Consider the following 19812-nt stretch of genomic DNA (forward strand, 5'->3'; position numbering starts at 1 on the left):
ATAATTGTTTCAGATATCATATAACTATGGGCTGACATAATTGTACACCTGGTCTGTTACTGCACCATATAGACTTCTCTTCATAATTTACAAGTGTTGAAAACTTGAGTTGTCAGCAACAACGAATGGTCTTCAGACTTTACATGATAGTATTTGGTAAAGACTATGTATCAGAGAAGGGCTACTAAACTGAAGAATCAACAACAATTTATCTCTCTCGCTTTCGCTTGATTCTTCTCTACCATTTGCTAATCCATTACTACTCTTTACATCCTAGTCCTTTCCGTTGCTGCAAATGACCTCTGCCTAGAAGTATAAGAAGATACAAAGATAATGTTTTCTTTCATTTGATTGCTACTCCTGTCAATGTGATTTTTCTCTCCCGGTGGTTGGTTCTGTAGCACCGAATTTATGCTGGTAAAATGTGCATACACATAACATCCTGAGCTCATTCATGGTAGTAGGACCCAGAGACCTAAGCGAGATATGAAGCCTTTCATATCTAGGTCACCAGCGTGCAAATAAGTAGGTCAGCAAGGAGTGGAAGTAGGTTATCCAATTGTTATGTGGGGTGAGGGGTGCCGATCCACTTCTTGGGTGCGTTTCCAGAGCACAATAAAACAGCATCACGACTGACATTGACATTGACTGGTGTCCCCCCTGGCAATCTCCACAAGAGATGCCATGAAATAAATAGACAAGGAAACAAAACTACCCTGTTACATGGGAGAGGGCACACCCGGGTGTCAGCACAGGCATATTGGGAGAGCAGCACATAGCCTGGCTGGTGGAGCTTTTGCTTTTCCATCCATTCTGTGGCTGATTAATGGACAGAAAAAGGAGTTCACTTTCCAGGGCTTTATTCTGACACATTTCATCAGCACAATCACTTAAGAGTACATATAAGACAAATAGTTTTATCCTATTATGTCAGAACAAATTCAAGCCTGCAGGCCTGATACTCTGTTCCATTATGCTAGTTTTACATTGGTGCAGTTTTACTGACCACTGATGGGCTCCACCAGACTAAAAGCAGCACAACAGCATGAAGATGCAGGGTCTTTGCCTTCCAGAGGATGGAAGATAAAGATACAAGCCCCTGCTGCTTTAATAGTGATGCTCCTAAGTACAGCCTTGATGGAGAGCAGAGCCAGATGCTGCATTTTGAAGCTAGGTTATTTATATGGCAAGGAAGAGAAAGACATGGTCATGGTACTTGTGCAGTAGTTGTGTTCAGCAGGTCCTGGTTTGGCTCTGTCAGGTGTCCATGGCGTCACCCTGGGAGCTGCAGGTTACAAGAGGAACCGATGACTTGTTCCCACAGCTGTACTGAGCTGATGGCAATTTAGAGCATTGTCCCCCCTCAGCTCTGTGTCCGTTTACTTCTCAGCCACGGATAAAAGCATTTCACAAAGCGTTTGGAAGAAGGTACTTCTGCAGTATCCATTCTGTGGTTTCCTTGTAAAGAAACAGCTGCCCAGAGTGAGGGTGAGAGGAAGCAAGAGAATGCAAAGCAGATGCCATGTGGTGCTTCAGAGCAAAGAGTCTTTCAAACTACTACCAGTTGTTTTTTTTATTGTGGTTCTCCAAAGCACCTGAGGATGAAGAATGTCTGGATTTGCAAAGCTAGTCCAGTGTTTGTCCTGGTTTCCTAAATTCCTCCAAGCTGGCCCCATCCAGCCAGTGAGCTTGATAAAGGAAGAGGAAACAGTCGGACCATTTCTCACTTTGCTGGCTTATGTGGTTTCTTTGCTCAGCTTCTAGCATGCTATCTCCCCATCCAGGCCAATTTGGATTTAAAATAAAATTGAGATGAGAGAGAAGGGAGTGAAGCCATACATTAATCCAGATAAATCAGACAAATTATGTATGTTCCATTTGCCTCTCTCTGGGAACAAAGTCTGTGTTTATATTCCAGCTTTTAACTGAACTATTTTTAAGTACAAATACACATGAGCTCTAAGCCTTTCAAAACCTGCAGTGAGCCGCAGCTCACCCATAAAGTCCTCTGTAATGGTTTGACAACAGTATTAACTGAGCAACACATGCAGAAGGCAGCGATGGAAGATGCCGTGTTAAGCAAAGCCAAAATATGAACGACTACAGTGATCTCAGCTGTTTAAAAAAAAATATTATGAAAAGAACCTAGAGTGCTTTCAGGTATTTTTGATAGAAATTTCTTTAGTACCCACCCCTGTAATATCTGATTACTACATTCAATAACCTTTCCCTTTTTCTCTCTGCCTTGTCCAAGCCCTATCTTAGGGCTGCAGAGCCCTTATAAACACCAGGAGCGTGACTATTATCTCCAGTTTCCTGGGTGCAGCATAACACATGATCCATGCACATCCTTCCTCTCCACTTCCCCTCTCCCTAGATAACAGCACTCTGCAGAATTCACTTCAGTTACTATGTGGTGCTTCCAAAAGCCCTGCTTTTTCCTTTGCTAGGAGCTGGAGACTGCCGGTATGTGTGACTTAGTGTGATTTCATGAATTACCTGTTGGCTTTGTTGTGCACAGTTCTGCATGGTAGGGAAGAAGAAAAAAAAAAAGAGAAAAAAAAAGAGCTCACACAGATGTAAGATAAGATAGTAACTGAGCATGGCTGCTTGGAAACGTCTCGATTTTTATCTGGGAAACAAGCATTCTCAGAAACCTCAGTTAAGCAGCAGCACATGCCAGTCCATTTAAGACCTTTCCTTAGGAATAGACATTATATTCTATAATATATGTATACAAAATAGATTTAAGGACAAATAGTTGCTATATTATCTAGATAGAAAACTTCAGAGCACCTAAATAGATTATGTCCCCAAATTCACTGTAAGGTTGATAAGCAATATGAATCTCACCACTATTTTACTCTTCATCTGCTGTGTGCTCACTGACTCGGGGAGGCATGGGCTACAGCTATAGTAGTAAATTAATGCCCAGGACCACTCTCTGGACTCAAGTCAACTGTGTCCCTGTTCTTAAATTCTCCTGCCATCCAAAACAGAGTGGCTGCACCCTAACTGCCTATGGGGAGTTGTACTTGGCCTGACCTAACTATGTCCAGAGATAGTTTGGGAGGCAAAACTGTGCTGGTCATGGCTCAAACAATGAAAAAAATTAAACTAAAGTCCCAGCAACCAACTGCAGTTGAGTGTTCCCTGACACTGTTTATCTCAGCTGGATGGGAGCAGCCAGAGAGAATTTCTGCCACAAGACAAAACACAGCTCCTGAATCCCAGTTCTTCTTTACACGGCCTGAGACTTCAGACCCAATGAAGATTGTAGGACTTCATTGCTGTACACTGCAAATTGTGCTCTCTACTCAGAGCCAAGGAAGCAAGTCTTAGAAAAAGACAGGGAGCCAAACTATGGTGCCACATAACCTAACAAGATGTATGCATGTGTCTTTAGCTATAAGATTATTCTTGTACTTGAGCAGCTAAATTCACCATCACTAATGTATAAAAAGGGCATTGTGTTGACATATTCGCAGGAAAAGCCTAAGTGTGGCTGTGAGTCACATTTCACTTCTACTCGCAGTTCTATATTACCCTTTCACAGTGCTCCTGCTCGAGGCAGAACTTCCTATGATTAGTCATCCAATTCAAACTAATTATCACGGCAAGTGAAGTTTTCTGAGCACTTGCAAAAAAATCAATGACTTTTCATGCACTGTTTGCTGTCGTGACATTTCAGGAGAGACAACAAAACATACGGAAAAGAGGAAGAAGGGACACACTGTAGGGAAACAAAACTATGAAAATATTTTGATTGCAGAGGAAGTTGGCTAGTCAAAGGGTCTTTATCTGTGTACAATATTGTTTATTTTCCAGTTAATATGGATGTTGGATATTGGATAGCAAGACAATTGTGAAGAAGGCTTCCTTGCAGGCAGGACTGTTTTTATGGCCCATTAAGCTGTTGCAGAATAACCATAAAGAGTGCATTAAATCAGTACCTTGGGTAAAGCTTCGAAAGGCAGAGTTGCATCCTCACGTGTACATATTTCACACACACCCCACCCTTCTGTGTTAAAGGCATTTGTGTATGCAAGTTCCTCGTACTGAAGAGTATATTAAGCACGCACTGAGCCAAGGGAAGGGCAGCAATATTGCAAGTCAGCACAGGGGAACCTCAGTATGTAAAGGAGACTTTGAACTTCCAGCAGCCATTTCAAGTCAGAATTATGAGAAAAAAAAAATACTTCAGACACTCCTTATGCAGTTTCACAAGGTGAAAGAATGAGCCAGGTATCCGATACATACACAGTCATGCCTACACATTTCTCTACCACCATGAAATAATTTAGTGGACATTCACAGATATTTTTTTTTAATTTTTGGTACCCTCATAGAGTCTATGAGTAATAAGAATTGACCAAGAATAATGATGTTACTGAACTAGCGTTGCATACCAGGACAACAGAAAAAATCCTAGCTAAACAAAGGAAAAATTTGGTTAGGTTTTCATTAAAGTCAGTTTTTCTATATCCTTCTGCTTGGTTGTACAGTATAATGCTTGGGCAAAGAAAGGAACTGATTCCAACACCCCAAGGTCAATAATGCTAGAAATCAGTTTCTTTTCACTGCATTTCTGAGTTAACTCCATCTCTGTCCAATCACATATCAGCATGATGTTTTTATACTTGTCACAGGAGTAAATTATGTATTTGGGAAGGACCTTTTCTGTTATTGATGTAGCAAAACCCTTTGTCAGAAATCTACCACGTGATCACAAATTGCACACAAATCTTGGAGGTCTTTACTTGTAGGCAGTCTGGAGCTTAGATTACACTTTGCAACACCGTATTCTCAAGGTCTGGGAAAATCCCGCTCAGCCTCAGTAACTGCATTTGTAAAGAACCATTGATTGTATTCACCTAGTAGCTTCAAGGGTGTTGTGACAACTGGTTATTCAATATTTGCAGAAGGATCTGATAATGAAATATGCTCCAGGCTGCTTGTGTGCTATGCATGAAGCATTAGATTTTCTTAATTCAGCATTAAAAGTCTGACTATCTCCAGGGACTGTTCCTTTAGATGTAATGCACACCTGTAAAATTAATGCCCAGAAAGCAGAATTAGACTCCATGGTTTTTATAATTGCCCTGAAAGCACATGGTCCCCCCACCATGGGAAAATCAAAGGTTCTCAGTGGGCAGAAATAGTTAGGAGTTTTATCTATTTGTTTCCTACTCCTTGGGATCTCCTACCATTTGGGTTTTATCTCCAGAAGTACTCAGGGGCTATGGCTGGGGTCTTCTGGAGACAAAACTCACCAGCTTTTGCTGTTCTCACTTTAGAGACTGTACCTTTGAGGAGGCTGGTGCTGACACACTTGGCGTTTCAGTCATTGCTTCAAGCCGTCCTGTGTCAAACCAAACTTCGCTCATGTGTGGAAAACATGTACAAATCAGTTAGCTCCTTCTGAAACCATTCAGAGCCATGCAGAGGGGGGTTATTGAAAAAAAAAAGCCAACACCTATCATATCTTAATATTTATATATATATATATATATATATCTCTTAGTATTTATATATCTTAATATTTATGTATTTATAGGTGTATGCAATTATTAACAATCCTCTTGAGAACTTAACAGAAGAAAAGCCTATCTTTTATAATGAAGTGAGCAATATACACTCATGTGACAGTTTATTTTCACTAGGTGAGTCTGAAAGAGTTGGGGAAAAAAAAGCAAAAACTCCAAGGGGCCTAAACTGCTCCTTGGTTTTGAACTCAAGCCAATGTATAATATTTAGGACTGGTGTTTTTCAAGAGCTTCCAAAGTGAGTACAAGGTGGAAAATGAAATATGCAGTCAAATCTTGACAGGTGTTTTCAACAAATGCAGTTACAAGCTGCAGTGATGAGACTGTGGTCCATATCAAGGAGGATTTTGCTGGAATTCTGCAAAGGAATGAATCTGAAGTAGCTGGAGGAGAAAAATTGTCTATGCTAGTGGGCTATTTTCTGTGTCTCTGCCATACACTCCCTGTAAACTTGTGTTGTATTTTCCTACATTCATTCCCACTTCACAAAACAGTATGACCAGCTGCTTTTTGTGTCCACATCACCTCCACATCCCTGTATCACTAACAGTTCCCTCAGGTCCATTCTCCACTACCTCCAGACCCTTCACAGGTCTTCTACTTTACTTACCCTTGAAGCTGAGCAGAAAGCAGTGTGTTTTGTGGCTTTTTTTCAGCAGCCATGCAGAAATTGCTGTTTAGGCACCCACCTACATTAGTGCTAATTGGCCAATTGCTTCTCCTAAATCCCTTCAGAGCAAAAAAACCACAAGGGGATGACTACCTTTCCATCACTAGCAGCATTAATGTGGCCACTTATTTATCTCATTAACAGATTTACACTAAATGTGGGCAGCTTTGAGATATCTTTCACTACAGTTTGAAAATTATTGAAGTTCAAAAGGTATTGCAGGTAACAGCACTGATGACTGAAAAACTGATGGACAGGCAGATAGACAGCAGTTCACATAAGTCTTGTCTCCTTAGGAACCAGACCAAAAACAAATTAGAAATGTTAAAAAAAAAAACCCACTTCTCACTTTTACTTTGCGGTTAACAGATCTGGGTTTTATGCTGTTGTTGCTATGGGTTCATTGTTACTGTGTACTTCATAATATAATAGTACTAAAGAGAGCTGGTGACTGCTAAGATATAAGGCTGTTGTCACATCAACTTCCATGCAGTCTAAGGGATATGATGCTGTGCCCTAATTAATACTGACTTCAAACCCTTCAATCTCAAATTAAAATGCTCAGCTGACTTGTGGTTGAAAGAAAGACAAGGAATGTGTGCTGGTCAGCCCTGGCACGTGAGAAACACCAGCAGGATCCAGTCCTGCCCAATCCAGTTCTATTTTTTTTTTATGTGGCATCATCTTACTGCAGCCCATTCTTTCTCCCTGTTCCTAAAAAGGACCAAAGGAAGGCCAAGTTCTGCTCTCGCTCACATAGTCCAGACTCATAAGTAAAACACACCCCACATAGACTTGTCCTTGCTTTATCTTCTGTCTCTAAAAGCCTTGTATGCATGCCTTCAGCCCTTCCTCTTTCTGGCCAGAGATCATACTTATTTCGTGTCCCTCTGGGTGTGCTGGGTGCTCAGCAAGCCCTGGATGAGGCACAACAGCAGTGACCTGCCTTCTCACTGACAAGCCCTCAAAGTGGCCTGAAATGCTCTCTCAGCCTTGGGGTAGCTCTGATAGAATGTCAAAGATGCAGCAGCACTGCTCATCTCTACCACTTCAGGAGGATAAGTAGGCTGCACCTTCATGGCAATGTCAATCTTTTCAGAAAGGGGAGGAAAACTCACTTTTCCCAAAGGAAATTCTTTCAAATTCTTCTCTCCGAGGAGGGTTATGTTTGCTGTCTATGAATATGTGGGAGGGAAAACACCAGAAAAGAAATTTAATCTAGAATACATTATTTAGTCAGAAAGAAATAAATATGAACTGATAATGAATGCCTGTAACCTGGTTATTCAAAGGATTCTAGTTGACAGAGGAATGAGGTAATGAAAGATTAGAACAGCAAATGAGACAAAAACCTGGCAAATTAAGCTCAATGAACATAAGGGGAAGATAAAAGGCAGTTGCCTACCAAAGGTCTGTGTCTGACGATTTAGCAGCAGTGTTTTCCCTCCTAAACTCTTGGGGACTGCTCTCATCCCAACCCCTTCTCCTGACTCAGCCGCTGAAGGTGCAATTACCTGGCCAGTGTGGGCTGTGAGTCATTCCATGTAAAACCAATCCCTTCGTGTGGAGGCTGATGTGCAAAAAGGACCACAGTGTCACCTAATGCAGGTAGTCAGTGCCATGAAGTGTCATCTCTGCCACGTTCACAAGGCCTTCATTTGTGGTCACAAGTGTGACCCACTGCTGCTGTTCAGGATGTTCTCTAATTACAGCACTGGTTGTAGCTTCCATCTTAGCCCTAATTTCCTACTAAACACTTCTCTTTGAACCCACTGTCAGCCCTCGGCTCCTGCCAGATTTTTGCTCCAGGAACTTCTTGTGCTGGCAAGGACTCCATCAAACTTTCCACCAGAATTACCCACATGCCCCCCTCTTCATCTGAAAGTCAAAAAGGAAACAGGTACTCAGATTTCATGGTGATGAAAACCTCTATAAAACCTCTAAGAAGGAAGGGAAACAACTAAGCCATCCAGTTTGTTTTTCCCATCCCTCAGAAGGCCTAAAGTGACATCTACACTGTGAACTTAAAATGGAGGGCCAGGAAAATTGGGTCTCTGACCCAGTTCTGGATCACCTGGTGTAAACCAGTAAAAGTCAGATTTGTGGGTCACACGCAACTAGACCCTTGTTGTTGTGCTCCATGGTCATCTGTTTGTCCTGCAAAGCAACAGCACAGACTAGCACAACCCTTTTAAAGGCTCTGTTCCTCACCAGGATTCAATTATGAAAAATCTGCCTGCTGCAGAAACTTGTGGTCTGGGATTCAGTGGTACAGGCTTGTTATGTAAAAGGATACCAGCCTGCCTTTCAGACACATAAAGCTGACCCTTTTCTCTGTGCAAGCACTCTTCTGGAGCAACTGCTGGCAAACAGAAGAAGTAAGTCACTGCTGGGTAGCTCCATGTGTCCAAAAGCTACAGTACATAGGAAAGAGCAATAGCATAATTTTCTTGTTCCAGGAAGAAGTTCAGTCATGTACACTAGGTTAAGCCAGGACACACAGCATATCTAGTAGTCCTTTAATATGTACAGTCTTGTATCTCTCAACCCTTGTCTATATGTGGCCAGGGTGTTTTTGTTTTTTCTTTTTAATTTTCTAAGTAACCATTAGCTTTTGAGATGCACATAGCTTTCCACTTCACATGTAGAAGTGGTTAGAGTTTGCACCACACTTTTCTTGCTTTTTGCATTTCACATGCTAATAAGGTTCAGAGACAGTGTTTGGATCAGAGGCCTCCAAAGAAACTCAATGTGTGTGCACCAAAGCTTATGTTGGCAGCTCAGGCCTGGACTCTGGATGACATCTTGGTTCAGGACAATATGTAGGCCCACACTTCGGCCTATTAAATCCTGGAACCTAATTAGAACACACCCTTTTTTTTGAACCATCAGTGAATCATTGTGAAAATCGAGTCACAGCTGCCTGGCTCTTCCATTATTGTGAATGCTAGGATAGACAGGAGTAGGGGATGAAAACCATGGAAATTAGTGATAATATTATACATATTTACAGTGCCTCAAAGTTCATGCCAAAAATCTCAGCCACATAGTGTTGATTGTATGCAGAAGTCAGACTTTGTTCTAGTTAGTTTAAAAAGCTATGTCTCTATAAAGAGTGATATTTTAAAGAAAGCATTGATTATGCATTTTAAACTAATATCTTATACATTCTTTTACACCTATTGAGGACTCAAAGGAAAACTAATCTGCAACATTGTCATTGCTTATGTCATTGCTTATACACTTTCTTTACAAATATAGGTCTGAAACTGCAATGAAGAAAGTACCTATGCAAAGGTTATTTTAAACAGGATGCTTGTTCTATAAAGGCACTGTATATTAAACAAAATCATCTTACAATAAATTAAATCTGCCCCCTCATTTTATGTGGAGTTATGTCTGCAGCTACCAAGGGGAAAAAGGGGAGATTACCCTTTTCTTTTCCCTAGTAGTAAGGGGGCTAATGAATTCACAGGAGAACTGGATTTATATACTGCCCACTGTAACAACAGGAATCAATAAAAGGAGAAGAAAAGACCAGAATGAGCACAGAAACTAAATGCTGACACCTAAACAAAGCAGTGGAGAGCACAGACCTTTTTGGGGTTGGCATGTACTAATACAATGTGGCAAGTGGAGAGTCTGTAAACACTCTGCCCTGGAAGATATGTTGTGACTGCGGTATCTTTTGTACCAGTGATGCTATCAATGCCAGCAGAAACGTTGGTTGTTGGTCTCTTTTGGTTAGGAGAAAGGTCCTGTGTCAGCAGTCTGGGTGGTTCTGCCACTTCTAACTTGAAAAATGATAATGTCCTATGTGATAAAAGCTTGAGAAAGAGTCTGATAGGGAGTCCCATCAGTCATCTCCCCATCAATGTTTTGAGAATGTAAGTATCTGCTAAACCCCAAAGTTTTGGTATCTCAAAGAGAAATAATTGGTATCTTTAAGTGAAATTAGCATCTTGAAGGAGCAGAGAGGCCTGGCTTTCCATTGCACATGGTGGGCTTTTAAGGAGAGCTTTTGGAAACTATGAAATTAGGCATGACTTTTGTGTTTACCAGAGGCTGCCATTTCTTTATCTTCCCCCTCCATCAGTGCCTAATAGGGAAAACAGCCTTCACCAAATGATGCACTCACACGGTGGTCATTTTTGAAAATAAAATGTTCCTTTTTGGGCTTAAGATGAATCTGATTTAATTCAATATAAAACTGCATTGGCTTTACAGGCTTCAGACAAGGGCTTCTGGGCATGATTTGATGTGCCAAAAAACTGCTAGCAACCCAGTTTGGCCTTGGAGCACTGGTTTGTTGCAGGCTTTAGCCAGGGCATTTTCTGTGCAGGTGATGGGGGTTTGATGAGAGGAGGACCTGACAGGCTTGGTGAACCTCTCCTGCCTGAGGGAGGGCACAAGGGAGGGTAAGCCAGCTTGGCGGTGTCAGGCAGGGAGGTCCCCGACAGGCTCCAGGCACACTTCACTGTGCACTGCTCCCTGACTGTCCTGGCTGGTGCAAGGGCTAAAGGACAGAGAAAACATTTTTCTTCTTGTGTTGTTTGCATACATTAAGAGCCAGGGCCACTGGAATACAAGAAAGGTGGCAAGCAAAACCACACATACAGCAGGGTGAGTGCAGGGGAGGAGGGGTCATGCTTGCAGCAACCACAAGAGATTTTAGATGAAGTTCAGCAGAACTTAGCCCATGTATTGATTGTTTTAAAGAGCACAATGTCATCGATTTCATTTGCACTGTCAATGCAAAGAAGTGGCTTTTATCTTGCTGTGAAACAGTCCAGAATACCTAGTCAGAAGGAAAATATTCGCTGAGAATAATGCCATGGCCATGAGCCTTGTCTGGCTTAGTCTTGCATGGGGGCATGAACGAGAGGGATTTAAGGAGCTTGAATCTCTGCTGCTCATTTTCTCTTTGAGCCCGTCAGCTTCCTCTTTCTGTTCTATATTTTTCTGCTGTTTTTAAAGTGATAAAGTTGCAGAACAGCTCCCTATTTATATATACGTATATTTTAAGACAGATACTTCTAGTTCTTTACATGTAATATCTTGAATTAAACTGTACTTCAGCTATTTGAACCACACATCACTTCTCTTTTAGTAATTAACAGAAACTGCTTGGTGAGTGGGACAATCTTTACTTCTTTTCTCTCAGGTTGTCCCAGATCGACTTCTTACATCTTAGAAGATCTTCAGATGTTACTCACCTAGGTCACCTCCGGCCCCTCCACTGGAACCGGTGGGTCCTCTGCGGTTTGAAAGTGCTTTGAATGGCTTTGCTTTCCTGCTGAAAGCTTCTGGCTGGTAAAGCTCATTCCCGCTGATATTAATGAGATCAGTGCAGGTTTCAGCATAGGCCTCCCAGATACTGGGCATGGCCGTAATAGAACTAAGTTTTATGTCTTTGCATGTTTTCCTCTCTATATATTTATGCTTGTATAAATTTTTTAATTTAATCTTTCTGGAATTTTTCATGATTTATTTTTGAAAGTGCATTTTTCCTTGAGGTTTCAATGCATAAGCTCAAAATATTGACATATATGTATATTCATATATGCATACTATATAGAGAGTGATAAATAAAGAAGTTTTCAGAATTTGTTTTTGATGGTGAAAAAATACAAAACAGAGGAAGATCTTACATCAACAGACTGGAAATTTAAAACTAATTAATACAGCATCCCACCACATACATCTCCTGTGTTTTGGAGATACTCTTGCTTAGGAATTTTTACAGTGCTCTATCAGTTTTGGACATCTCATACCTTAATATTTTAAAAATATTTTGAGTTCGAATATATGTTTGGAGCAAATAATTCTGAAAGTACAATTATGTGGGCTTGGTAAAGTTCCTGACCCTTTGTAGTAGTTTTATTAGCATGGCTAATTTTGTTAATGTGCCACCATCGTAAATAATTCCAATACAACTTACTAAAGTACCTTTGTTAAGGTGCATAAAGGCCAGCCAGTAGAGGGGGCACAGAAGCTAAAACCCTTGTTTGGTTATGTATCAGAGATAGGCATTTTTACCCAAGTGTGTTTGTGTGTGCATGTGTGTGCATGCAGAGTAGAAGAGAAACATTTTCACATTCTTTCATTTACCTTTACTAATTTAACCTCAGTGAAAACATGTTCTTTCTTAATTACAGACAAATACTCTTGGAGACTGTGTTTCATTAAATATGTTGAAAGAAAGCGTATTTGCAGAGGATATATAGCATTGGCTGTCTGATAATTTGCATCATGTATATAATTTTACAATAGCAGAGCTAGAAATTGTCTGTACGCTTCCATATTGTGTTGACAAGAAGAGCAGGTGGGATAGAAGTGATCCCAAATATTTAAGGAGTCCCAGGCTCCTGACTGGCAGAATACCATGAGTTTATGAGTTGAAATGTAGGGAATGACCAACTCCAGTGTTTGTACCTCTTGTGCTGGAGATGAGGGGACACAGACGCCCCCATGGGATCAGGCAGAGGTAGACCAACTGATGACAAGCCGTCGTGGCTGGATGGGACAAAGACAGCTGCTGGAGTGCAGAGAACTAAAGTAAAGCAGATGCCCAGAAGCCAGACGTGCAGGGAGGTCAGGAGAGGACAGATAGAGGATTTCACTACTTAAAAGGGAGAGAGAGAGACGTGGAGGACACGCAGGAACACCAGCCACTGAGAGAAAATCCATGCAAGCACTGTCTCAGTCAGACACGCTGCTCCACAGCAAACCAAAGGGAGAAGGATTAAAGTATTTAAGATTGAAGAAACATCTAACACAATGGTTACTTGGGTAGGAAAAGCAAGGAATACAGAGGGCAAAGGGTGAACTGAATGTTCTTACAAAAATAGCACTTTATTGTCTGCCTTGGGAACCTGGTGTGCATGAGGAACAGCCACAGATGGCGTTTCCTAAAGCCTACTTAGTCAGGACGCTGCCGGGTAAAGGCCCATCGGAAGTCCTTTGGTAATCTCACATGAGAATTAAGCTCAGAACAGCAAACCTGGGGTCTACATAAGGAACCAAACTGCCTTAAAAGACATGGGCATTTCTATCCCTATTTTGATTTTGTCCCATTTCTATATTTTTTCATGCCAAATTCCCATTTACTTCAATAGATGTTTTACTCGAGTGAGTCATGAGGTAAGGACTGAGCCTGAGACTGCAAAACATCATAATATGCAAGTCTACAAGGGATATACTATTTTGTAATGTTTTCAAGGATTTTAATGGTGGTCTTATGAGTAAATTTACAATGTGTAGCATTTGATGGTGATACTAGCTTTAAATATTTGTCACAGCAGATGAAGTTTTCTGGTATGAATCTTTCTTGTGTCTTTTTTGATAGGCAACTGGTTCAGCACTTTGCATATGTAAAGATCTTCCTCCTTGGAGTACACTACAAACTGGATTTACTACTAATATAAGTTTACTATAAACACAATCTATTACAGTGGTGTAGGGCTCAGTGGAGCGTTAATGCCTCCATCATCACTTTTGCAGTACTAGCAACACCACGGATATTTGTATTTTTCAGGATATCCAGTTTGTTTTTAAACCCCTGGTTCCAGAGGTCATTAGAATATGAGACAAATTCAAGATTCCGTTTCTTTTTAAAAGTAAGTAGTTAGCACTCAGGCCTGTGAAAAATAAATCAGAATCACAACCCTGGCTTGATCCTGAAAGTTCAAGAGCTAGCTGTTGAAGAACAAATAGTTTTTAAGGGCTTCCATATGACTTTTTGTATGACTTTTTCATATGCCATATTAGCGGTAATGCCACTGATTGTTTCCAACAGCCTCCAGGGTTCTGTTCTGCTCCGTCTCTTGCTCGGCTCATAGAGCCGGCACCATGGACATCAGCTTAAGGCCTGGCCCCTGAGTCTTTACTGAGGGGTGTTGCACATAGGCAAAGCAATATTCGAATTACAAACATAAAAAGGAGAAAAAACATCCAGGCAGGAGAAGGTGATGTGGAACAGGGTGGACACCTCAATTCCAAATTAAATGTCTTAATCATGTAACAGAGACCCCTGTCTGTGGACATGTTGGTTAAACCAGGACATGGTGCCGATGGCTCCTCTGCATAACCTTCAGCAGACTCTTTCCATCCTATGTTAGAAAGTCTGTTCCATTTTTTTTTTTCTAAATGTTTACCTTAAGCACAATGAAAGAGCCTGATTTTAACTGATATTTGCCTGATCTTTTTTTTCCCCACATAATGGAAAATGCTTATGCTCTAACAGTTTTGCAACGTTCCTATGCTTCCTTCCATGAGTAGTGATGGCTTCAAGTATATTCCTAGCTCTCTAGACCGTACATCTTGCTTAAACGGTCTCTGCAAGTTCAGTAGGAGAAACTATACCTGTGGGAGATGCCACTCATTTTAGTCTTAAAACTATTCAGTGCTTTTACATTTAAAGATTTCATAGGCACTGTACAGATTTCTTCATTCAAATGTCAAAGCCAAAACTGGCTAAGCTAGTCTGTAAGGCAGGAGTGCTGTTAGTATCCCTCACTCACAGTACACTTAAGCGTCCTACTATGCACAGGTAGTGTTTTCTGATAGAAAGCACTTGTTGGCCTGAGGAGTCTCTTCTCTCCTGACAGACTATGATTCTGATGACTCTGTCTCTCACTAGATTACAGAAATGAAATTGCAGGCAGGAAGCCAACAGAAAACTTCAACAAACGTAGTATATTGTCTAAGAAGCCGAGCCTCCCAGGAACATATGTCCTCTGCTTCTCACTTCAGCCTGCTATAGAGATTCACTTCTAGTCAGTTTTCCTACTCCGATGCAATGGACCTCTCTGCAGATCAGGTATAGCCTGCCTGTGGAAGAGAGAAAAGGGCCAGCTGTGGCACAGACCACAACGTTCACCACACTGTTCTCCATTGCAAAGAACATTTTTTGATCTAGTCTTTTAATGAGAAATGCGCTGGTCCTTTACACTCTTGCATTTCTCCTGTTACGTATGCTGGCTGAGCAATCTGGAGCAGATCAACTGCAGTCAGGTCTCGTTTCAGGATTGGAACTCACAGATGCACAGTAGAGCAGATAAGTATGACTTTTAGTAGGTATTTTTTAAACTGAAGATCAGTAAACAAAACCAAATAAATCAAAACAAAAATTGTCAGGGGAAAAAAGACAACCAACCAACCAGCTGACTATCCCAAAATAAAGGCCTTCTCCCCAAGCTCACAACTGCCCTGGGGAAAGAATGACAGGGCTACCAACATATGAAAGGTTAATTACGTAAAACAGCATGCAAGTGAACTGTGCTTGCACAGTGCAATAAGGGTAATAAATACGTTAGAAGAACACAGGACAAGATTGCAGATGATGTGCCTGCTCCTCCGTGCTTTTATAACTCAGCTTCACAAGAGCAGCAGCCTGCCACAGCTTTTCCAAACAGCTGCGAGAATTGCAGCTGTGCTGTGGGAGTTTGCAGTTTGTTCTGGTGCGGAGCCTCTCTTGGAAGAGCTCTCCCAGGTGGTTTCCATTAAAAGTCTGTGTCGGGAAAAACCCGAGAGGTGTGAGGTACCTCTTGGGTTTCTCTTGCTGCTGTATTAACCGGGTAGGTAAATTACAGTAAGTTTGTAAATAAACGAAGACTAGAACAGAGGAGGCCTTGCTCTGGCAAGGAGGAGGAGGAGGATGGGGCAGCAACGCCTAGATCCTGCACCCTTTGCATACCCTTGCAGGGACCAGGGGGGTACAGGCGAGCAGCCTCAGCCCTTCCCTGGGCACTATCAGAGCGGGCACACCTGTCAGCCCAGCAGCCTCGCTGCTTGCCGGGCCGTACCTGCAGCCCCCGCCGCTCGGGCGCTCCGCTGCGCGCCCCCGGCCCGGTTCAACCGCAGCCCGGAGGAGCCGCGGGGCGGGGTCAGGCTGCGCTGCGGGCCGCGCCCCTGCAGGAGGGAGGGCGGGGGAAGTGCCGCCGCCGGTGCGAGGAGCGAAGTAGAGGCAGAAACTTCTCTGCTCGCTGAGCCAGGCGCGTCGCGGAGACAAAGTCCTCGGGGCTGCGGCGCTCCGCACCCGCGGACAGGTAAGGCGGAGGGCGGCCGGGCGCCAGCCCCCAGCAGTAGCTACTGTGTGTGTCTCTGTGTGTGTGTCTCTCTGTGTGTGTGTGTGTGTGTGTGTGTGTGTGTGTGTGTGTGTGGTGAAACCTATCCTCTGCTGTTTGTCTGTGCAGCCGGGAGACGCCGGCTCCTCAACCGCGGGACGGGGTTTGGCCGCCTCCCGGCTCCGCGGGCCCCCGGAGCCCTGTCCGGCGGGTCCCACCGCAGGCGCTCCCGGAGTTGAGCCGTACCCTGCCTGGCTCCGCGGGGCGCGGCCGCTCCGGCTTCTGCCGCCGCTGAACAAAGAGCCGCAGCCGCGCACGGGTCCGCGCCGAGCGCAGGACTTGGCGGGGGCGGCTGCTCCGAGGTGCAGCTGGGGCGGCCCTGCGGAGCCGGGCAGCCAGCGGGGCTGCGGTCAGCCCGGCTCTCCGGGCCCCGGCGCTCTCCCCGCCCCTGCTGCTGGGGCCGGTGCCCATCAGCGACACGCGGGGCACCTGGGCTCCTCCACAGCCCCTGCAGCCGGTCTGGCAGCTGCCACATGTGTGTGTGTGCCTGTGCCCGGCTCCTCAACAAGTATTTGCTGGGAAAGCTGACTCTGACAGAGGTAGTCGTTGCAACACAGGACTCTTTGAGAAAACACAGATCAAATTTTTAGCAAAATGAAAAGATTTGTTGCTGTAGATCTTGGTTGAAAGATGGTTGGAGGACAAGCTTTCAAAATAAGAGGTAAAGAGGGAAATAGTGTAGTTAGCAATTTTAAAAGCTCAGGCTTGCAGAAATAGTTTTAAGTCTGGTGAAGAAGGCTTGATGAAGATCATTTTTGTACTAAGTTTTAATAACATGGAGTAAATTTTGCCTTTTTATATGTCTGCAGGGTTCTTGTCACTTCCCAAGACAGCTGCACATATGAATCCTCAGGGTGCCATGCTAGGTTCCCATCACATCCAGAACTCCCACTGAAATTAATTTAACATTTTGGTTTAAATTAACAGTGGGATTAATGGTCATTTTCTCTAATCAGCTTTTAGTAAAACTGTACAAGAAAATCCCACCTAAACCGTTGGGATCTTTGTATATGCAAATAATGTGAAAGGAAACTAGTACTTTGTATGACCTTTTTTTTTAATCTAACTTAATGTCCTTTCAGGTTTTTGGCATGAGTGAAACTTAAAATCCTACAAATATTTCTCTGTGTATTTGGGTTTACTTTGTGACTGGTCCCTGTGGGAGGCATCTGCTGGTCCTGAAGAAGCTTGCTGTCTGTAGCTGAGGGAAATACAGACATCTTGCTCTGAATTCCTTTGCACTAGGATGAACTGCTGTGGTCTCCCATCACACCTTCTCCCTTGTTCCAGTTCATCTGACCGGTGGAAAGCCAGCTCAGGGAGCCAGTGTAGCAAAAACCTAACCCAGCCTGAGCATTTTTTACAGGAGTTTTTTTTCTGCTTTGGCTTCCCAGAGGAGGGTCTGGAAAAACTGCTGTGCCCCAGTGCCATGGGGAGAGGGCAGGGAGATACAAGGAGGGAGAACTACCCTTATCGCTTCACTGTCAGTGACAGTCAGATGGGTGTAGCAGGGCTGAAAGTACAATGTTGGAGCATGGTTGTTCTTCGGGTGGTTGAAGCTGGTGTTGCCCTGGCAGCCTCTGCCTACCTCTGCCTCTTTCCTCTGTTGATACCAGCATGAATGCTTATGCTGCCCTGCGGTGAACTGGATCTAGGCACTGAGCAAAAACCAGATTTAATTTTAACCTGGATCAGTTCCATGATTTGGTTCACTGGGGAGTAAGGGAAGAGGGTGTGGGGAAGGTAAGGCTGCTTTTTTTAAGCTGGCAAAACTTGATATCGCTGCCAAAACTGCTTTTGGAGCTGTAGTGTGACTGTAGGTGCTCCCAGCTGCCTCTCCCCTTCCCTGCCTCCCCTGGGAGCTGTTCCAGGGTTTCTGCATGTAGCCCCAGGAGCCTTCCCTCCCTGGGTAAAACTGAGCTTTAGCAAATTAATCCATTAATCGTGATGGAGTAGTTTGTAACAGAAAAATTAAGCAAGTGCCCAAGTGTTTGCATAGTTGTTGCTTTGGACAACAGTAAACACCATAGATAGCACAGCACAATATGCAGTGTTTTATAAAAACTGTGTGAGTTTAAGCTCTTGCAGGTTTTTGCTGTTCTTCACAGTGTGTCTGTCTAGCACTGAATGTACAGGGTGAGCCAAAAGTTCCACAGGCTGTCATGACACTTGTATAATAGTAATAAGTAATTATCACATGGGCTTGTGACAGCAGTGGGTGCTGATCTGCTGGGTGAAATAAGCTCTGTGTGTTTCTCAATCCTGGAGCTAGTTGAAAAGTAGAAACTTGTTCCCAGCATAAGGCAGGAAAGTCATTGCTGCAACAGAAGATGTGGAATCTGTCCTTTCCCTTCCTGGTGACACCATCCCAACATGTCTCTTGTGCCAGTGGATGAGTCAGATCAGTTCAACGATCAGGCTGAAAACTAGTGTTCAGAATGAAAAAAAAAAAAAAAAAAAAAAATCAGTATGCTGACTGAACTGCTCCTGTTTCAACACTTGTAATAGTGTGGCCTGAAGGGAGGAGGTGGAAATCCATGGCTGGGGATGGAAAGTGCTGGGAGACCACCCCTTGTAGTGCAGTGTAGTTATAGATGATGTTGATAGTGCAGTTGCTTCTTTCATTCCCTTATTGCAGGCCCTTGAAAAGCTGGCAAAAGCTACTCATGTGGTGCTCAGGTCCTGGGGAACACTCACTGTCTCATGTTAGATCCCTGTTGTAAGTATTCTGACTATCTGGAAGTAATAACTGTTGCTGCAAGTGCAAATGATAATTATTTCTTATTACTTGTTACCTGCAGAAGAAGGGTAGGCCATATGTTTGCATACAGAGCTTGATGGTATTGATTTGTGGTGTTTGGGCAATCTTCCCCTTGGGTCACGGAGCATCTCATCATGAGGCTGTGAATTGGTTGAAAGACTATTTGTTGTTTGTTTTTAATAGCAGATAGGCTTCCAAAACTTGCATTTGTTAGCCAGATCTGAGCTCAGCTGGTGGTGTTAACAACCAAACTCTGCTGAAGGCCTCACTGAACCTTCAGTGAGATGCCTGCAGAGGGTGATGTGGGTGACCTGCCCACTAACTGTGCACTAATGAGATCCCCATGCTGTCTACTCATGTTTGCAGTGACAAATTCATCTCAGATCTTGTGTTTGATAATGCATAGGCACATCAGCAAGGATCCTTCATGCTGCTCTGAAACAACTTTATAGATGAGCAGGGTTGTGGTACCCTTTAGAGACAAAGGCAAGATCATGACAGTGCCAAGGTGATGTTTGTTGCTTCTGAAAATGGAATAATGATAATAATAATAATACAATGGAATAGAAAACTTGCAACTAGTTCTACATATACTGTCATTCTCTGTGAGATTTTTTTTTTTCCACCCTCTGTAAACTAAATTGCAGTGACATAAAGTAATGCACTGGAAAGGCTTGAACAAATACTACCAATGAGATTATAGAATAA

General features: G+C 43.1%; 2 protein-coding genes across 4 annotated transcripts in view; both read left to right on the top strand.

The window, feature by feature from the left end:
• Positions 1–11464, top strand: part of SCAF8 (SR-related CTD associated factor 8) — a 120937-nt gene extending 109473 nt beyond the window's left edge. Inside the window, exon 21 of the mRNA XM_082049738.1 lies at positions 11381–11464. The gene's annotated coding sequence lies outside the window, so the exon portion shown is untranslated. The remainder of the gene's footprint in view (positions 1–11380) is intronic.
• Positions 11465–16144: 4680 nt separating this feature from the next.
• TIAM2 (TIAM Rac1 associated GEF 2) overlaps positions 16145–19812 on the top strand; it is a 170717-nt gene continuing 167049 nt past the window's right edge. For all 3 annotated transcript variants that reach the window (XM_082049732.1, XM_082049729.1, XM_082049734.1), the window contains exon 1: positions 16145–16265. The gene's annotated coding sequence lies outside the window, so the exon portion shown is untranslated. The remainder of the gene's footprint in view (positions 16266–19812) is intronic.

Source organism: Streptopelia decaocto (genome assembly GCF_964273445.1).
Source record: "Streptopelia decaocto genome assembly, chromosome: 3".
Classification (NCBI taxonomy): Eukaryota; Metazoa; Chordata; class Aves; order Columbiformes; family Columbidae; genus Streptopelia; species Streptopelia decaocto.